General features: G+C 39.0%; 1 pseudogene; it reads left to right on the top strand.

The window, feature by feature from the left end:
- The window catches only part of LOC149267223 (kinesin-like protein KIN-14F), a 299,154-nt pseudogene that overhangs the window by 61,340 nt on the left and 217,780 nt on the right, over positions 1-20,034 (top strand).

The following is a 20,034-nucleotide window of genomic DNA, read 5'->3' as shown; positions in this document are numbered from 1 at the left end:
CTGGTTAAACCAGAGGAAGTATGTCGAGACAATACTACAAAGATTTAATATGCAGGATAGTAAACCGGTGAAGGTTTCTATTCCTGTAGGTGTAAAGTTATCTGTTGAACAGTGTCCCAAGACACAAGAAGAGGAAGAGGACATGTCCCATGTTCCATGTGCAAGTGCAGTCAGTAGCCTGATGTATGCAATGGTCTATACTAGACCAGACATTACACATGCAGTGGCAGTATTGAGCAGATTTATGTCAAAACCAGGAAAGTAGCATTGGAAAACAGTGAAGCGGGTTTTCAGGTATTTGCATGGCACTAGTAATTATGGTTTGTGCTACCAAGGAAGACTAGGATTGGACAGAGTGTTGGATATTCATGGCTTTGTTGATGTAGACTGGACTGGAGATCTGGATCAAAGAAGATCTACAAGTGGGTATGTGTTTAACCCATTTGGAGGTGCAGCCAATTGGATGAGTAAGAAACAATTTGTAGTGGCACTATCAACTACAGAGGCAGAATACATGGTAGCCACTCATGCAAGCAAGGAAGCAATTTGGTTGCAGAGATTTTGTTCAAGTATGGGGTTAGTACAAGGAGCTATAAGGATAGACTATGAGGGATTTGATAGAAGACAAAAAGGTGTTGCTGGTAAAGGTGGACACTTTGAAGAATACTGCAGATGCATTGAAAAATTTGTGAGCTCTGAGAAGTTATCTTAGTGTAGAGAAACAATGGGTGTTGCAGGGCTAGATAAATGACTAAGCTCTCTTATGGCCCCCTATGGAAAGAAAACAACAAGTGGGAGAATGTTGGGTTGTGTTATATTCTTTCCATGACTAGCTTACGTAGTTAATTGGGGGTTAGAGGGGGGGGCGGAGCCCCCCCTTCGTTGCGCCGATTGCGTAGCGAGGGGGTCACAGGGGGTTTGAAGGGTGCAGGTAACCCCACTCTATGGGGTCTGGGGTAGCACCCCAGAAAGCTTTGGTTTTGGAACCTATGTTAGGTTGGGCAGACCCACCTATGGTTTTGTGCATGATTTTCGCACATCTTTTTGGACGCGATGGTTTTCGGTCCATGGTTTTGGATGCAATGGTTTTTAGTCCATGGTATTGGATGTTTCGACATGTATAAATATGTATTATAACATGGAAAGTAACATAATGAAAATTCAAGTTGGTAGTCCTGGTTTTGGGATCCATGGGAAAATCTCTGTGTATATGTGTTTTATGTGTTATGCTCTCGCATTGTTTATTTTATGTGTTTTAGAATTCGTATGCAAGTAATTATTGTATGGGGTTAAAACCTACACTAAGCAACGATGTTCTCGCAAAAATATGGAAGAGGGAGGAGGTGAAATAGTAGAAATAGCAGAGCGCTAATTAAGGCTTTAAGCCAAATATAATATGGGTACCATTATCTGCCAACAATATGAGTAAATATCGCCTAATACAGGTACTGCAGTTAATCGAATAACACAAATAAATCTTCAATTACTACAAGTATTATAGTCTATTTAATAACACAAGTAAATATGTAATATAATGCAGGTATTGTTTTCTATTTAGTGTTGAGCCCTGTTGATGCCCCGAAAATCGTTGTATCAACATTGGGGGATAACCACCCGGTCCGGACCTTAATACAGCTCCTTTTCCGTTTGGAATGGTGGCTCCGACTAGGGATAATGGGACCAGTTTCCTAGTAATGAATAAACGGGATGGATGAATGATTGATTGTCTAATCTAATGATAGGCGAATAACTTAATCTATCAACAAAATAAAAGATCTACTACTAATCCCGGGAACTATTGTACTTTGAAGTATAGCGCTTGATGATCTATGTTTAATGACAGGCATATAGATGACTTCATCCATTAAACATGGACATTTATTCATTTAAGGATTACTCTGCTCAAATAGTTAAACAAAGTGATTAATGCAATATTGCTACACTTATCATTTATATCATCAATATATATATGATCAAAAGAAAAGCATCACCATAAACATCCAATAGTGGAGGAAATAAAGAAATGCTTGTTAAAACACATACATATATCCGATAATAGCAAAGGCGATCAAACGAAAATTCATATAAAAGGAATGAATTCAGACATAGATAATAGTACCATATGAGCTGCTAGTCACTCCCGATATCAATCGCTATTTGAGATTCTTCTTTCAACGCAGACATACTTTCAAACAAAGACAATGGTGCACATTTGCATAAAAGCTTCCTTGCCAAAATTAGAATAATTGGTCTAGTTTTATAAAAGAATATGCTTGAAGTACAGTAGTGCAACTTCAGGCTTTGAGTCAAGTACAAAACTTTACGACCCTTTCCAAAACAATGAAAGGGTCTATAAATACTGAATTAAACTAACTATCTATGAAACTGAAATCCTACTTAATTGGTATCGCATGATCTTGAATATCTCCTTCTCAGTATTCTGGCAGTCGGCGGCATGAATCATCATGTAGGCTGTTTGCCTTTAAACCTGAGCTGACTTATTGCAAGCATTGGCTCCACTTCGGGAGGTCTGTTGAGGCGGGAGTTGAGCTGGGCGGCATATGTGGCATCCTGAATATCGGGAATAATATACCCGATTGCATCTATAAGGCATTTGAGGGCGGCTCTTTGAGTATGCGGTTTTACTAAGAAGAACCAATAGGCGTCCCATGTTAAACTGTTAATTCCAGCAATTAATCTCCCATTTTTCTCTAGATCCGGATAACATGACTGCTCCAATGTTTTCGCCACTGTCAATTTACCTAGAGTGCATTGGGAAATCATGTTAGACAAGTAGAGAGTATTATTAACCAATTCAACCAAATTACTTGTGGTTGATTTGCATCTTGAAATTTCCCTCTCTGCTTTCATTAACTGGGACTGCCATTCTGTAAATAATATTTCTTTATGTGATTCTAAAATCCTTGGTAAATTTGTCACCTGTCCCTGATCGGTATCTTGCCACTCAAGAAACTCAGTTAATGTTTCATCAGCTTGATCCAAGTCTGTTCCAGCTTTTTCTGATTGTTTACTTATTGATGTCGTTAAATCGCATAATGGTTCCGCCTGGGCGATTTGTTGGCATAAAAGCTTGATCTGTGTTATTAATGCCTTATTTAACTGTAATGCCTCCGATTTGAATTCGGCTATCTGTGGAAGATCCTTTGTCTTCTCTAGTTGGGCTGATAGTTGAGCAATCTGTTCATCTTTTAACTTCAGCATTTGTTCATTTGCTGCCCTTAGTTGTGCCAATGCCTCAGACAACTCTTTCTGCTTCTGGACTGCGCTGTGATCAATTCTCTGTTTCTCTTCCTGCAATTGTTGAGTTAATTGATTATTTATTTGCTGTTGTGTCAACAATTGCTGTTCTGCCTGCTCTGCCTTTTGTCGTGCTTCTGTTAGTTGTGCTTGCAATAAAAAGATCTCCTGGTCTTTGTTGGCATTATGATTCAGGTGTTGTCCTTGATGGCAAACTCATTCAGGTGGTAAATCAAGAAGGACGCAGGAAATATGTTCAGCAAGTGCGTCCCCACAGGTATACCATACAGAACCCGCGTCCAGGGACGCAGGCCAGCCGTTCAGGAGGTGCGTCCGCCCAGTGCACACATTTCAAGGCAGAGAAAAGCACGTGGGGGTTTCTTGTGTGGTATCTAGCTGACGGTTTTTGTGTTTCTATGGTGTCGGCTCGTGGTATTGTTCCACGCTTTGGGGAGAAGCTTGCCTATATAAAGCAAAGGAGTTCATTTGGATTAAGCATCATCTTGGTTGAATATCTCTTGGTGAGATCTAGTCCAAATCTATAAGGGCGAATCTTCTAATGGACTACGATCTATATGGCGCATGATCAGATCTGTGGATCTGAGTGTTTGGGTTGGTTCTGAAGTCCTCTTATCTTCTATATCTGAAGGGACGCAGATTCAGTGAAGGGAAAGTGCGCCGGGACGCAGTACAGTAAAGGCTCAGGTGCGTCTCTGAGGCAAAGGGCGCGGCGCGACTGTGGTATTGGGTGCGTCTCTGAAGCGAAAGACGCGGCGCGATAGTGTTTCTGTGTGCGTCGGTCGCAGAAAAGCAAAGAGGAACAGTGCGTCTGCACGCAGAACAGCATAAGGTACACTGCGTCCAGTCGCAGGCCACAGAAAGAAAATATGCGTCCCTGTCTTAAGATGATCTGTTGACTGTATATTTCTGTTCATAAGGTGTTCTGGGTTGTTTCTGTAATTACTGATCTGATATCTGTCGTAGACTGTATCTGTTGTATACTTGTTGATCTATTGATTCTTCATGAAAAGAAGTAGGGGGTTGTAGCTCCCTTCCAGGAGAGTCTGGAAAACGAGAGAGAGTTGTAGCTCTCTGCAGGTTGCAGCCTGCGTGCTGGTAAAGGACTGCACCAGTACAAAATCATTGTAAAAAGAATTTCTTGAAAGAAGATAGAGACATATTGCAGCAGGTGGTTTTTCTCCCGCATTGGGTTTCCACCTTACATCTTGTGTTCTTTGGTGTGACTGTCTATTTTCTTTATTCATGCTCATTGTTTTATGGTACTGATATACAAGAATATTTCAAAAGAATCAAATAAGGAAGATTTGGTAAATTGCTAGATAATACTGATTCACCCCCCTTCTCAGTATTATTTCCAACAATTGGTATCAGAGCAGGTCCTTCTGAAAAGCTTGATCGCTTGAAGGTAGATCGTTCATCATGAGCAACTACGAGAGAGAAGCATCAATCAGGCCACCCGTCTTCGATGGGACAAACTTCAATTATTGGAAGGTAAGAGTTACTGCATATCTTCAATCTCTTGGTACAGAAGTTTGGAACATTGTAGAATCAGGCTATGCCTTTCCTTCAGCTACTCCTACAGATCCAGCTGAGAAAAAGCAGTATGAAACAAATGCAAAAGCAGTCAGTACTCTATTAGGAAGTATATCCCAAACAGAGTTCATGAAGGTCATGCACTTCAAATCAGCAAAAGAGATATGGGACAAAATGATCACTAGCTATGAAGGAGATGAACAGGTAAAAGAAGCTAAACTTCAAACTCTCAGGATTCAATATGAGACTCTCAAGATGTATAATGATGAAAGTGTGGCTAATTATTTTCTTCGGGTAGATGAGATTGTTAATTGTATGAAAAATTTGGGTGAAGAAATAAAAGAGACTATAGTAGTTCAAAAGATTCTAAGATCTTTATCCCCCAAGTTTGAATCTAAAGTATCTGCAGTAGAGGAAAAGGAAAATCTCCGTGTTCTCACTATGTCTCAGCTACATGGAATTCTAACTGCTTATGAAATGAGAAAGGGAGGTCCATCAGACAGAAGGGAAGCTGCTTTTAAAGCATCAGGCAAAGAAGATCACTATGAAGCAAGTCATGTTCCAGAAGAAGAGGAAGAAGAATCAAATTTTGTCAGAAATCTTCAAAGGGGTTCTGGAAGGTTCAGAGGTAAGCTACCTTTCAAATGCTTTGCTTGTGGAAGAGTAGGTCATTATGCTGCAAAATGCTCTTATAAGGATAAAGGAAAGGAACCAGTTAGATGGAACAAGAAACAGAGTGCAAATAAGAAAAGCTACTACACCCACGAAGATAGTGATGGCTTATCAAACAGTGATGAAGATGAACAAGGTAACAAATACAGATTGTTAATGGCATTTGAAGATGATGATTATGAGGATGCTGTAGATGTAGATAACCTTTATGATGAAATTACTAGACTCAAGAGATGTATAGAAGAAAAGAACATGATTATTGATACTCTACAATTTCAAATTGATGAAAAGGAAAAACATCTTGAAAAATTAGAAGGTGAAATTGTTGGTCTTAGAAAAGAAATTGAGAAAACAAAAACTATCAATCTCAAGTTTGTCAAAGGATCTGAAACTTTGAATGAGATTATCAGTGTGCAGCGGTCTCCACTAAATAAGACAGGTCTGGGCTATAATGGAGAAACTTCTCAAGCATCCACTTCAAAAAGCTATCTTGATGCAGCAAGAAGAAATGAGCAAGAGCACAAGGAAGATCATCAGGTAAAGCAGGGACAAACGTCAAACAGAAACTATCAGGAGCAATCCAGCTTAAGGGTGAACAAAAGCCACAACCAGCCACAGGTAAAATCTTCCCAATTTGGTTCAAGAATAGATGAAAATAGAAATTACAATCAGTTGGCTGGTAGATTCAATAATCGCAGAAGCTTCTTCAATGGACAATGCTTTTCTTGCCATAACTTTGGTCACAAAGCAGCTCAATGTGTTGCGTATAAAACAATCATGACTAGGGAAGCTCAAAAACAAAGAAGTATGACAGGGATTACAAAAAGGACCTATAACAACTTTTCAGCTCTTGAAAATGAAGTTGAATGCTCTATTTGCAATAATTTTGGACATGAAGACTTTGAATGCAGAAGCAGGTTTCCGGAAAGAAAGGTACAAGAACAAAAAAAAAGAACAAGCCTCAGGCACCAAAACATGGAAAATAAAGGAACCTCAAACAGAAAGATGTGGGATAGCATTCTATGCAGAAGGACAAGAAAATCTATGGTACATTGACAGTGGATGTTCAAAGCATATGACAGGTGATAAAGAAAAACTTGAATCTTATTCTAATTTAGAAAAGGGAAAGAAAGTCTCTTTTGGAAATGATACTCCTGCAACTATAAAAGGAAAAGGTATTGCTCCTTTAAAAGAAGATGTTAAGGCTGGAAATGTTTTGTTTGTTGATGGACTAAAGCATAATCTTCTAAGTGTAAGCCAAATGTGTGATCAAAGAACCGAGGTTATATTCAGATCAAATGGATGTCTTGTTCGTGATCTTGATACAGGTAAAACAGTTCTCAAAGGAAAAAGAACTCCAAATAATCTATACATATTTGATGAAGGACAACAACAATGCTATCTAAGCAAGGATGAAGAGCACTGGTTATGGCATCGAAGGTTGGGACATCTAAGCTTCTCACAAATAAGGAAAGCTTGCAAATATCAGGCAGTTCGCGATCTTCCAGATATCAAAATTCCTGACAACACCATATGCAGATCATGTCAGTTTGGAAAACAAACCAGAACTAACTTTCCAGAGAAAGAAGGATCAGCCAGCATGCCTCTTGAGCTAGTACATACAGATGTATGTGGACCATTCAGAAAAAGAACACCTAGAGGAGAGGAATACTTGATATTATTTATTGACGATTTCTCCAGGTTTGTTTGGTTAGGACTTATGAAGCACAAAGATGAAGCCTTCGAAAAATTCAAATCCTTCAAAGCTTTGGTTGAAAATGAATCAGGTCACAAAATTAAGTGCCTCAGATCCGACAGAGGTGGAGAATTTACTTCAAATGAATTTTTCGATTTCTGTGATGAACATGGGATAAGGAGAGAATTTTCTACAGCTAGAACTCCTCAGCAAAATGGAGTAGTGGAAAGAATGAACAGAACAATTCAGCAAATGGCTCGTGCTATGCTTGATGAATCAGGAACTCCTGCAACCTTCTGGGGTGAAGCTGCACATGCGGCAGTTATTATTCTCAACAAGACAAATGTCCGAGTGAACAGCACTCAAACTCCTCATGAGCTCTGGAGTGGTAAAACTCCTTCGGTAAAGCACTTCAAAATCTTTGGGAGCAAATGCTATATCAAGAATACTGAGGAGCAGCTTGGCAAACTTGATCCTAGAGCAGATGAAGGAATTCTTCTTGGCTACTCTCCACATAGCAAAGCATACAAATGCTACAATAAAAGACTTGGCAGAATTGTTGACAGCATTGATGTAGTGGTTGATGAGAAAGGATACATTCCTAGGCAAATACATCGTGAAGACATTGAAGAAGATGAAAGCTACCCTCAAAGACAGAATGATGAAGAAGAAGAACCGCAAGAACAATCTCAAGACGGACCTCACGAAGAAGCAGAAGAAAGAACAAGAATAGAAGAAAAGACTCCATCCAGATATGTTCAAAAGAACCATCCAGAATCTCAGATCATGGGACAAAAAGAAGCAGGTATACAAACTAGAAGAACAGTTGCAGAAGCTTCAAGTTATTTGGCATTACTCTCCTCTACTGAACCACAAAATGTGAAAGAGGCTTGCAAAGATGAATGTTGGGTGAAAGCAATGGATGAAGAACTTGAGCAAATCGAAAAGAACAACACTTGGGAGCTGGTTCCTAGACCAAAGGATAAGAATGTTATCGGAACAAAATGGGTTTTCAAAAATAAATTAAATGAAAATGGAGAAGTAATTAGAAACAAAGCCAGACTTGTTTGTAAAGGGTATGCACAGCAAGAAGGAATAGACTTTGAAGAAACTTTTGCTCCTGTTGCAAGACTTGAGGCCATTCGAATGTTTCTTGCTCTCTCAAGTTGTCAGAACTTCAAAGTATTTCAAATGGATGTGAAATCAGCCTTTCTGAATGGAGACTTGGATGAAGAAGTGTACATTGAACAGCCAGATGGTTTCATTCTTGGAAACGATCCAAATCTTGTATGCCGATTAAAAAAGGCTCTCTGTGGTCTCAAACAAGCTCCAAGGGCTTGGTACTACCGGTTGGACAAATATCTTCATCAACAAGGTTTTTCAAAAGGTTCAGCAGATAGCAATCTTTATATAAAAGTTGAAAATGACAAATTACTAATACTTGTTGTGTATGTAGATGACATTATTTTTGGCAGTAATGAAGAAGCTATGAGTCAAAGCTTTGCCTCGGTCATGCAGAAAGAATTTGAGATGTCCTTGCTAGGAGAACTGACATACTTCCTTGGCTTGCAAATCCAACAAAAGAAAGGAGGAATCGTTTTATCTCAAACCAAGTATCTCAAGCAGATTTTGAAGAAATATGGCATGGAAGATGCAAAACCAGTATGTACACCCATGGTCACAGGATGTAGTCTCAGTGCAAATGATGAATCTGCAGCAGTACATCAACCAACCTACAGATCTATGATTGGAAGTCTACTATATTTGACAGGTACCCGACCAGACATCATGCATGCAGTTGGAATAGTTGGAAGATTTCAGGCAAATCCAAAGGAGACTCATCTTCAAGCAGTGAAGAGAATCTTCAAATATCTTCAAGGGACTCAAAATTATGGCCTATGGTATCCTAGAGATACAGATCTCACTCTTCATGCTTATACAGATGCAGATTGGGCCGGAAGCGTGGATGACAGGAAAAGCACAAGTGGTGGTGCATTCTTTATGGGTTCCAGACTGGTATCTTGGTTCAGCAAGAAACAGAGTTCAATTGCCTTGTCTACAGCTGAAGCGGAATATGTTGCTGCCGCATCTTGTTGCACCCAACTTCTTTGGATGATGCAGACTTTGCAGGATTATCAAATCACTTGTACACCTCCTATTCCTATCTTATGTGACAACACAAGTGCAATCAGCATCTCAAAGAATCCGGTTATGCATTCAAAAACCAAGCACATACCAATCAAGTACCATTTTCTCCGGGAACAAGTACTTGAACAGAAGGTCAAGTTGGAGTATGTTCCTTCTAAGGAACAAGTTGCTGATATTTTCACCAAACCGTTGCCTAGGGACACTTTTGAATACCTCAGGCAAAAGCTGGGGGTTGTTGATGCATCATCTCACTGTTGATCATCTTCCTATTGATGGTATAGGCTCAGGGGGAGCACATAATGCATTGTTGGCATTATGGAGAAGGAGATCTTGGAAATAGCTGCAATATGTCTCTGTCTCCTTCATGATGGATTTCTGGTTACAGATCTGGAGAAGCATGAGCATAGGGGGAGCATACCCTTTGCCCTTGATGTCAAAGGGGGAGAATGATGACGCTGAAGATTATGTGGTTGCCATCAAGTCCAAAGGGGGAGTTTGTTGGCATTATGATTCAGGTGTTGTCCTTGATGGCAAACTCATTCAGGTGGTAAATCAAGAAGGACGCAGGAAATATGTTCAGCAAGTGCGTCCCCGCAGGTATACCATACAGAACCCGCGTCCAGGGACGCAGGCCAGCCGTTCAGGAGGTGCGTCCGCCCAGTGCACACATTTCAAGGCAGAGAAAAGCACGTGGGGGTTTCTTGTGTGGTATCTAGCCGACGGTTTTTGTGTTTCTATGGTGTCGGCTCGTGGTATTGTTCCACGCTTTGGGGAGAAGCTTGCCTATATAAAGCAAAGGAGTTCATTTGGATTAAGCATCATCTTGGTTGAATATCTCTTGGTGAGATCTAGTCCAAATCTATAAGGGCGAATCTTCTAATGGACTACGATCTATATGGCGCATGATCAGATCTGTGGATCTGAGTGTTTGGGTTGGTTCTGAAGTCCTCTTATCTTCTATATCTGAAGGGACGCAGATTCAGTGAAGGGAAAGTGCGCCGGGACGCAGTACAGTAAAGGCTCAGGTGCGTCTCTGAGGCAAAGGGCGCGGCGCGACTGTGGTATTGGGTGCGTCTCTGAAGCGAAAGACGCGGCGCGATAGTGTTTCTGTGTGCGTCGGTCGCAGAAAATCAAAGAGGAACAGTGCGTCTGCACGCAGAACAGCATAAGGTACACTGCGTCCAGTCGCAGGCCACAGAAAGAAAATATGCGTCCCTGTCTTAAGATGATCTGTTGACTGTATATTTCTGTTCATAAGGTGTTCTGGGTTGTTTCTGTAATTACTGATCTGATATCTGTCGTAGACTGTATCTGTTGTATACTTGTTGATCTATTGATTCTTCATGAAAAGAAGTAGGGGGTTGTAGCTCCCTTCCAGGAGAGTCTGGAAAACGAGAGAGAGTTGTAGCTCTCTGCAGGTTGCAGCCTGCGTGCTGGTAAAGGATTGCACCAGTACAAAATCATTGTAAAAAGAATTTCTTGAAAGAAGATAGAGACATATTGCAGCAGGTGGTTTTTCTCCCGCATTGGGTTTCCACCTTACATCTTGTGTTCTTTGGTGTGACTGTCTATTTTCTTTATTCATGCTCATTGTTTTATGGTACTGATATACAAGAATATTTCAAAAGAATCAAATAAGGAAGATTTGGTAAATTGCTAGATAATACTGATTCACCCCCCCTCTCAGTATTATTTCCAACAGTCTTTTGTTTTTAATAAAAGACTCACCTCTGATGCCTTATCTATTGTTGCTGCCGAATAGGCTCCAGCATATTGTGATAGTTTTGTTAGGTCATCAGAGGGGTCAAATTCCTCCTTCCAAACCACATTGCCGGTGACCGTTTGTTCTGGGAATAGGGAAGTTTGATCAGTCCTTGTCCTCTTCCTCTATCGTTTTACCACAGCTTTGTGTCTCGGGCTATAGAAGACATCCAAGGGAGGAATTTCTTCTATTTGCAAGATAATTTGATCGGAGGGATCCTTTGGGATTATTTCTACTTCCTTCGAACTGGGTAGGCCGCTGGTTCCACTTGGAACCTGTTTTGAAGTGGTCTCCTATGTATCTGTCTGTTTTGAAGTTTCGGTGTCCTTTGAGCATTCAAGACTACTGATAATTGAATCAAATTGCTGCCATTCCTGGAGCAATTTGGGATCAATTTGAGTATCTACATTTACCTCTATGTTGCTCTGTTCCTGCTCTTTAGTCTGGGTTTTCTCTTGCACTTTCTCCTGTTCTTCTGTTGTAACTGGAGGTTCCTTAGGATGTTGCTGTTCAGGCTCGCTTGGTCCTGTTGCTGGGGTTGTTGCCAACAGATCTAGAGGCAGAGTTTGCAACCTCTGTTCTCTAAGTCTGTTGAATTCAACTACCCTTCATCTTTGTATTCCATTATGGCCAGCGATCTAACTTGATACATTGATTCAGCTGAGGAGATCATGTCATCAAACTTATCTTCTATATGATCAAACTTTGTCAATTTGGCCTGTTCGAGTGCATTATAGGCGACCTTGTTGGGATCAAATCTCCTGTTAGGGAGAGTCGCTAGATTTAATGACTTCATCTTCGTAGCTTCTTTTTCTGCATGTTTGAAATCATGCAAAGTGTAGACACCACATGTTAGAGGAAAGGAGGGCCAGACCTGCTTCTTATTTTTCTTCAGAGTTTGTGTAACTCCTTCGGCAATAATCTGATAGGCTATCTCCCTTGCCAGCAGTTTATCAGGTATGTACAAAGGAAGGACATGAGGTTCGGCTTGGCTGCCGAAAATTCTTACATAAGTAAATTTCTCCTCTTCGAACCATCTTCCTATTAATGTCAAATCAATCCCTACTTGGTAAGAAATTTTGGGAGTAAGTTTATTAAAAATAGAATAATGAATGGATAACATGAAGCCGTTGCAAACTTGGTATAAATGGTGCTTATAGGCAGTCTTCCACAATTTCTGATGGTATATGTGAATTGGCATGGGGTCTTGTGTAGTCCACCTCCAGCCGAGTACAGGAAACTCAGAATTAAAACACAGGGTATCTAGTATATAAGCACTGTAGTAGAATGGGGGTATAAGCCTTTCGGAGACAGAAGTTTTAGTTCTAAAATTAAGAACTGTTGTCGCTAGCTTATCTGACAGTATGGTTGCCCAATCCATTATCTCACTATTACACGCCGCTTCCATCAAGGGAACCATTTCAATGGTGAAATTAGCGGAATCGTGCAACCCCCACAATCTACACATCATTATCCCAGCATAACAATACGGAGAACATAGAGAATCAACAGAGTACTTACCAGAAGTTTCATGCTTATGTTTCACCAGATTTTGCCTCCACTCCCAAATGGGTTCGGATTCAGTTTCGTTCTCATTTCAGAATTTCTCCAGAAATTCCTTGTTGTACTTTTTCTCTGGCTCAAGTAAATGATACATTTGCTTCAAATCATTAGCCTTGAATGAACCGAAGATTCTCCCATATTTGGTGCAGAAGGTTCTGTCTGTGATTGGGATTTCCTCAATTGCCCACTTAACTACATCCGTATATGGGAGAATTTGTTCCTGAGCTGCTATCCGATGAATGGAAGAGTCGGCCAAGTCTTTTAAAGTACCATCAGATTTTCGACTGGAACCTGCTGTAGCTTGTACTGCCGTCACCTTTGGTTCTTCGGCCTCGATCAAATTATAGGTACTTTGCCAAGTGGTCTTGCCAAGTCCTGAACATGTAGTATCAGAAATCAATCCTTTCTTTTTAGTTGCTGGATCAGTGACGGCTTGTCCTGTGGCTGGTGCAGTGGAAGCGATTGCAATTTTCTTAGACTTCTTCCCCATTCTGCTTGAATCTATTACTTCGAAAGAATTCTGAACAGTAGTGGAAATAAGCATAACACAGAGAATTGGTGGCAAAAACCAAATATGAGTGAGATATATTGATCAATGCACGATGAAGGATTAATTTAAAGTGGCCGCAGATACAATCTATGAGAAGATTTTTTAAATTTACTATTTCATTAAATGGCCGTTAAAACCTGCCAATCCTTTAAATGCCCATCATATCGCTTATCGGCCGAATGATTTGTTTAAGCGTGCCTTGGATGTTTTGGCGGTTGAGCGCAGGTGAATCACTGTTTGAAAGATAAGGCCTTTAATACGAATTAATCGTAATATCCCTGCTTTAACAGTTTTTGAAGTTTGCGCTTTTGGCTTTATCGCAATCGGGCGTCGGGGGAAAACTTAAATCTTTATATTGACACCTTTTGGAATTCCCGATCGCCGATAGCGATATCGCATCGCATCGCATCAGGAGTATTAACTGGGGCACTTTAGAAAGCATGCATGGTATATCCCCGATTGCCGATTGCGATATCGCATCGCATCAGGGCGAAAGGGACGTTATCGCATCGCATCGGAGCGAAAAGCACTTGATCGCATCGCATCAGAGCGGGAGGCACTTTTGTTATGGGAACTTATTATTGCCGATATCCGATAGCCTATTGCATGTTATCGCGTCGGAGAAAACCAAATGGGCCTTTAAGTTATGCCTCCTTTGTCATTGCGATATGCGATCTTGCGATTGCTTTATCGCAATGATAAAAGATTAATCATTTATATTATTGGTTTGTAAAAAAAAAGGTTTTTGTAATGTTTTCATTTTGTTTTCGGACCTTTTTTGAATGATACAAAGTTGATACCAATTAAAAATAAAAAGGGACCCATTTCATATTATAGTTTTGTGAATAAAAATTGGTATGAAATGGGGGGTTGTTGTAGAGCACAACAATTGGCGATTCGCTGGAAGAAACAGTTATCTCTGAAAAGTATGGAAATACTTAAACTTTTTCAAAATAGAGTTCTCATCAAAGGGGAAATTTCTAATATAACTAGGTATATATGCATTCCAAATAAAATGAAACTATCTTTGCTAATTTCCTCTCTTGTTTTAAAATTAGATACATTCTAAGTTTTAAATTGGCCTTCATTGGTTAATGGTGATAAAACAGAAAACCTTTCCAAATCAGCTTTTAGAATTGACTCCTTTGTCATAGGTAGAGCCTCTGCTGCCAGCAAACGTTCATAGTTTCGACAGGGATACCTTTTTAACCATGCTATTGTCCATTGTCCTGCTCATTTCAGAGTATGATTAACAAAATGAATTCAAAACATGCTTTTCATATTTTGCATTTCTTTTCCACTTTTCTGTTATTTTGTAAGATAAAAAGCCATTGTCCTGGTTTGGTGACCAGCTTAGTGACAATGCCATTCACTGGTAGTAATTTAACCGAACAAGCTGGCTCGTGATGAGACCCCTTGTCTTATAATTCTAAGCCATTACCCTGTTTTGGTATGCAGTATTGGTAATGTCAGTTAAACTATTTCCCTATGATCATGGTAAGCAGGCTTGAAATAAGACCTCTTATCTTTTATATCAATTTTTTTAGAATTACACTCTGAGTAATCATAAGCTTTGGTGAGTGGGATGGACAATTTTCTCCTTAAGAGTAAATGGATGACAAGGTAAGAGTTAAGGATGCTGAAGTTGGATTAGTTTCTATTTTAATATTGATAACCTTTTTGTGACCAATTTAAAAACATAAAATGATTTACAATATTTCTAAACTTTGAGAAGCGTTCACAAAAATTGAAGTGTAGTTTCAGAATGCAATTACACCTAATTTCCCAGAAATTATCCTTTTTGTTTAAGACTTCTATTATTTTAAAAGTAAATATCAACCCTACTTGTTTTGAGCAACTTTCAAGTACAGCAAAGGTCAATGGAAGATATCTCACAACTTTATTTTCTAATGATCCTACAAACTACAAAATTCTAAAAAAGGGAGAAGGGGTTACCTTCTCAATTGAAGAATTTCTTTAAGATGAGGCCATTAACAGGGAGAGAATCTCTCAAACCTGATAAATCTTGTAATATGAAGGTCGAATGGCCTATCTTCTCACAGATCTGAAATGGCCCAAGCCACATCTTCTGGAACTTGGTGTGTTTTCCCTTGTCCTCATGGGCTTTGTCCCATTTCATAACCAAATCACCGACTTGAAATTTTTTTGAACCGGATGAGACTAAATCAAAGGATGACTTGATAATTTGCTGATGTTTTGCATGAATAACTTTGGCCTTTTCTCTTTCCTCTTCTAATTTTAGAATTTGGTCATGTCTAAGTTGAATAGAAGAAGAAGGGCTTTCCTCAATAAACTGTACTAAGGCTAGAGAAGGAAGAACAAGATTTGTTGGTAGCACTGCTTCTTTTCCATACACAAGGTTGAATGGAGAAGAACCTATGGAAGCCTTTTGCGTTATCCTATCAGCCCATAGTGCGAATATTAAGGATTTGTTCCACTTTTTATGATTTTGTTCGATGGTTCGCTTAATAATTTTAATCAGATTTTTATTTGTAGACTCTACTAAACCATTACCCTGGGGATAGTAATTAGCAAAATATTTTAATTTAAATCCTCTTTTAATAGCGAAATCAAACATAGCATTGCCTAAGAAGTAAGATGCATTATAAAAAACAAGAGCATTTGGGACACCAAACCTGGTAATGATGAATTGATCTATGAATTCAATGATTGCCTCAGAATTTGTTGTCTTCAAAGGAATTGCTTCAACCCATTTAGTAAAATAATCAGTAGCAGTAAGGATATACTTATGCTGCTTGGAAGAATGTGGAGTAATTTCTCCGATGATATCCAATCCCCATTGCTCAAATGGTTGTTCAATGTTGACTGGTTGCAAAGGGAAAGCTGGTTTTCTTTGTCTTCCACTAGAAGTTTGACAATTTCAGCATTTCCTTACATGTTCATGAGCATCTCTAAACAAAGTGGGCCAATAATATCCAGCATGAATGATTTTGTGGGTTGTTGTATCAGCTCCAAAATGTCCTCCTGCTGGTCCATCATGTAATTCCTGCAAGACCTTTTGTGCTTCAGGTTTTTCTAGGCATCTTAATAAGATTGAATCATAATTTTGCCTAAAAAGCACATCATCAATAATTGTGAAATTTTTTTCTTTTAATCTAATGGCCCTTTTGTTTTTGTAAGATAGGTTAGGAGGTGCATATCCATTTTTCAAATAAAAGATTAAGTCAGCATATTGTGATTCAGAATCAGTAATACTTATCTGGTTGATTTCTTCGGTTTGATCTGTATCACCTGATTCTGGAATGTTGGATGCTCCTGCCAATAACCTGCAAAAACCTTGGCCTCTAACAATCTTTGCTGGTTTAATTTCTAAATCATATTCTTGAAGTGTTGTGACCCAGTTTGCCCTTTTTTCACCTAGTTCTCTTTGGATTAATAGTTGCCTTACTGCAGGGAAAGGAACTATAACTTTTGTATGGGCTTTTAAAAGGAAGGCTCTGTAATGTTTGACAACTTTATATACAACACAGGCTTGTTTTTCTACTTCGGAGTAATTCAATTCAACACCCTGAAGATTTGAACTATAGAATGAAATGGGTGCTTCCGAATTGTGATCGTTAATCTGTGTGAGTACTGCTGCATAAGACAAATCGGATGCGCTAGTATACAGTGTGAAATGATTAGAAAAATTAGGGATATTTAAGGCGAGGGCATTAATTATTGATTGTTTGATTAAATCAAACGCTTCCTTTTCTGCTGATCCCCACTTAAAGACTGAATTTTTCTTAATCATAGTTTGAAGTGGCAAAATGATTTGAGAAAAGTCTGGAACAAATCTTTTGAAGAAATTGATTGGGCCTAAAAATGACTACATGGATTTTTTATTATGAGGGAAAGGGATTTCAGGGATTTCTTTGATCCTATCGGGATCAATATAAATGCCATCTTTAGAAACAATAAAGCCTAAGAGCTTTCCTTGGTTAAGAGCGAAGAAAGATTTTTTAGGATTAAGTGAAATACCATACCTTTTGCAGCGTTGAAAAATTTGATTTAAATCATGCAAATAATTGGACTTCTCTTTAGAAAATACAGTAATATCGTCTAAGTAGACGACTATTATTCTGTTAATCAATCCTTTAAAAGCTATATCCATCGCTCTTTGGAATGTGGCTCCTGCATTAATAAGTCTGAAAGGCATTTTCTGATACGCATATGTTCCCCATTTTGTTCTGAATGTGGTTTTAAGTTGGTCATCAGGATGGACCAAAACTTGGTTATATCCTGAAAAACCGTCTAGAAAGGACATTAACTCAGAGCCTGCTACTGATTGGAGTATCTGCTCCATAGTAGGTAATGGGAAATTATCTTTTAAGCTCACCTTGTTCAAATTTCTGAAATCTATACAAATCCTAATGTCGCCATTTTTCTTTCTGACTGGCACCATATTGGAGACCCAGTTTGAGTGTCGAACGGGAAAAATAATCTTAGCTTTCAAGAGTTTATTAAGTTCAGATTTTATTTGACTCTCTAAGTTCGGATGTATTTTTCTCAACTTCTGCTGAATTGGTTTCTGTTCGGGAAGCATTGGAATGGTATGCTGGATGATGGATGTATCATACGTCTTTAAATCATCATATTTCCAAGCAAAAACCTGTTTATTTTTTTGTAACAGTCTAATAAATGCTTCCTTTTCTTCCACGGAAAGTCCTAATCCTAAATTAATGTTTTGAGGAGTTTGCTCAGTGCCAAGGTTTATCAATTCAAACCTTAAGGTAGAACTTTGGAGCTTTGTATTGGTCACAGGTTTAAACCTGTCTTTAATATCATAAAGATCCTCAAGCTTCACCACAGGCTTAGGGATTGAATTCTCCTCGGGTTTACCTCTCATTTGAAGGTCATGCTCATTTTCCTCAATGATCTGATCATCATAGGACTTTTCGGAAGTTAAAAACTGTAAAATGTCTTCATCGTGGTTGAATACTCTCCAATTAGTTACATTGTCAGGAATTGATGGCCTAAAAAGCAATTCTACTGAAAATCTATCTGGGCTGTAGTCTTCAGAGGGTAGGAGCTTGGAAGCAACATTGGCTAGTAGGTCGGCTGCCGAATTTTGAGACCTGGGAATGGAAGAAATATTGAATGCCGAAAAGTGGGAGGTGAGTTCCTGTACCAGCGATTGATAATGTTTGAGATGGGTGGAAAGACAATGAATTGTATTCCTTACCTGTTTGATAATAATTTCAGAATCTCCAAACACTTTCAAATATTGGACCTTGAGGCCAATAGCTTTATATAGTCCTTGGACTAAGGCTTCGTATTCTGCTGTATTATTTGTGCATTCAAACTCTAACCTACAGGACAGCATTGTTTTTTCTCCTTGTGGGCTAATCAAAATACATCCTGCTCCTGAGCCCTCACTAGATTTGGACCCATCGAAATATAATGACCAAAATAAAGAAGTATTAACAATTTTATTTACAGTTTCCTCAGTATCATTAAAACATCTTGACCTATCTGTCTGTGAATAATTTTCAATCTGAGATGTAGAATGGTTTACTGAGAAAGGAGATGGTTGGGCAGCGAAGTTGCCAAAGAATGACTCTGATGAATAATTCCCCAAAATGTTGTTATTAAATGCTATTGGTTGGTTTTCTTGTTCAAATTCAGTAACTGTATGGGTCATATGCTTTTCCCGATCGATTCTTATTTGATTTGGCTTACCCTTATAGGGAAGCCACATATGTGACCAATCGGTAGAAATATACCCATGTAGTTTTTCAAACCAATCCCTACTCAAGATCAAACCATAAAATTCAGGTATATCGACGATCAAGATATCAATCCTTTGTACTACTCTGGGATCAGCAGATAACCTGATAGTTACGGAGTTGATCTCTCCCAAAACCTGTACTTTAGTCCTGTCCAACTGCACAATATGAATAGCGGACTTCTGGGGTTCAATGTTCAGTTTGGAACAAACCGAAGCTGGCATTATGTTAGAAGATGCCCCTGAGTCAATCAAACAGTTGTGCAGGTTTCTATTGTAGATCTCATAGGTTAGAAGGAAAGGTGGAGTATGAGAATTTGATCTATCTCCTATTAGGACTGCATCAGTAGCTTCGACCATACCAGAAGGTGGTTGACCTGTATCGTTTGCAGCTTTAGCACTGGGAAGGGGTGAGGTAGGAACAGCATTTAATTCTTTGAGAAGCAATTTTTGCTGATGTTTCAATTTACTAAGTTCAAACATGGTAATGTTTGCCTTGGTCTTTTTCATGTCATCAACAATATTGTAATCCATTGAATCAGACACTACCAATGTCTTAGATGTTGATGGAATTGTTGAGGTTGAAGGTTGGTTTTGTGGGATTGTTACAGGTGGCTTCTTTGGGGGTACCTTTTCTTTTGTTGTAGCAGCACCTGCACTTCTTTTCTTCGAAGTTGTCTGAACAGGTTCGGAGGTACCTCTACTCCTGGTAGTGACAGGAAATGCTTCTTCTTCGTTTTCTGTATCGGAGTTAGGCAATATAAAATCCCACATTCCATGACATTCAACAACTTCCTCTTCTTCATCAGTTGGTGTAGTTGTTTCTTCTTCTCCTTCTTCAAGATTTGAATCTGTATTTGATATAACATTTGGTGGTTTTGATTCAGTTTTCTTGTAATTTCTGAAGGGTCTTTTGGTTGAGGTTTTGGCTACCTGTTTTTTGATTTCAACCATTTCATTTGACATAGTTTTGAGGACCTTTTGTAGACCCTCCATGTCATATGGATCTTTTGAGGTTTTCTTCTTTGAATCATCTTTAAAAGAAACTTTTTTGGCTTTTCTATCTTCGAGAGCAGCTTTCT

The sequence above is a fragment of the Pinus tabuliformis genome, chromosome 6, assembly GCF_031772625.1.
Source record: "Pinus tabuliformis cultivar Carrire ecotype Pingquan chromosome 6, CPIR1, whole genome shotgun sequence".
In the NCBI taxonomy this organism is placed as follows: domain Eukaryota; kingdom Viridiplantae; phylum Streptophyta; class Pinopsida; order Pinales; family Pinaceae; genus Pinus; species Pinus tabuliformis.
This window is presented reverse-complemented; position numbering and strand designations above follow the sequence as displayed.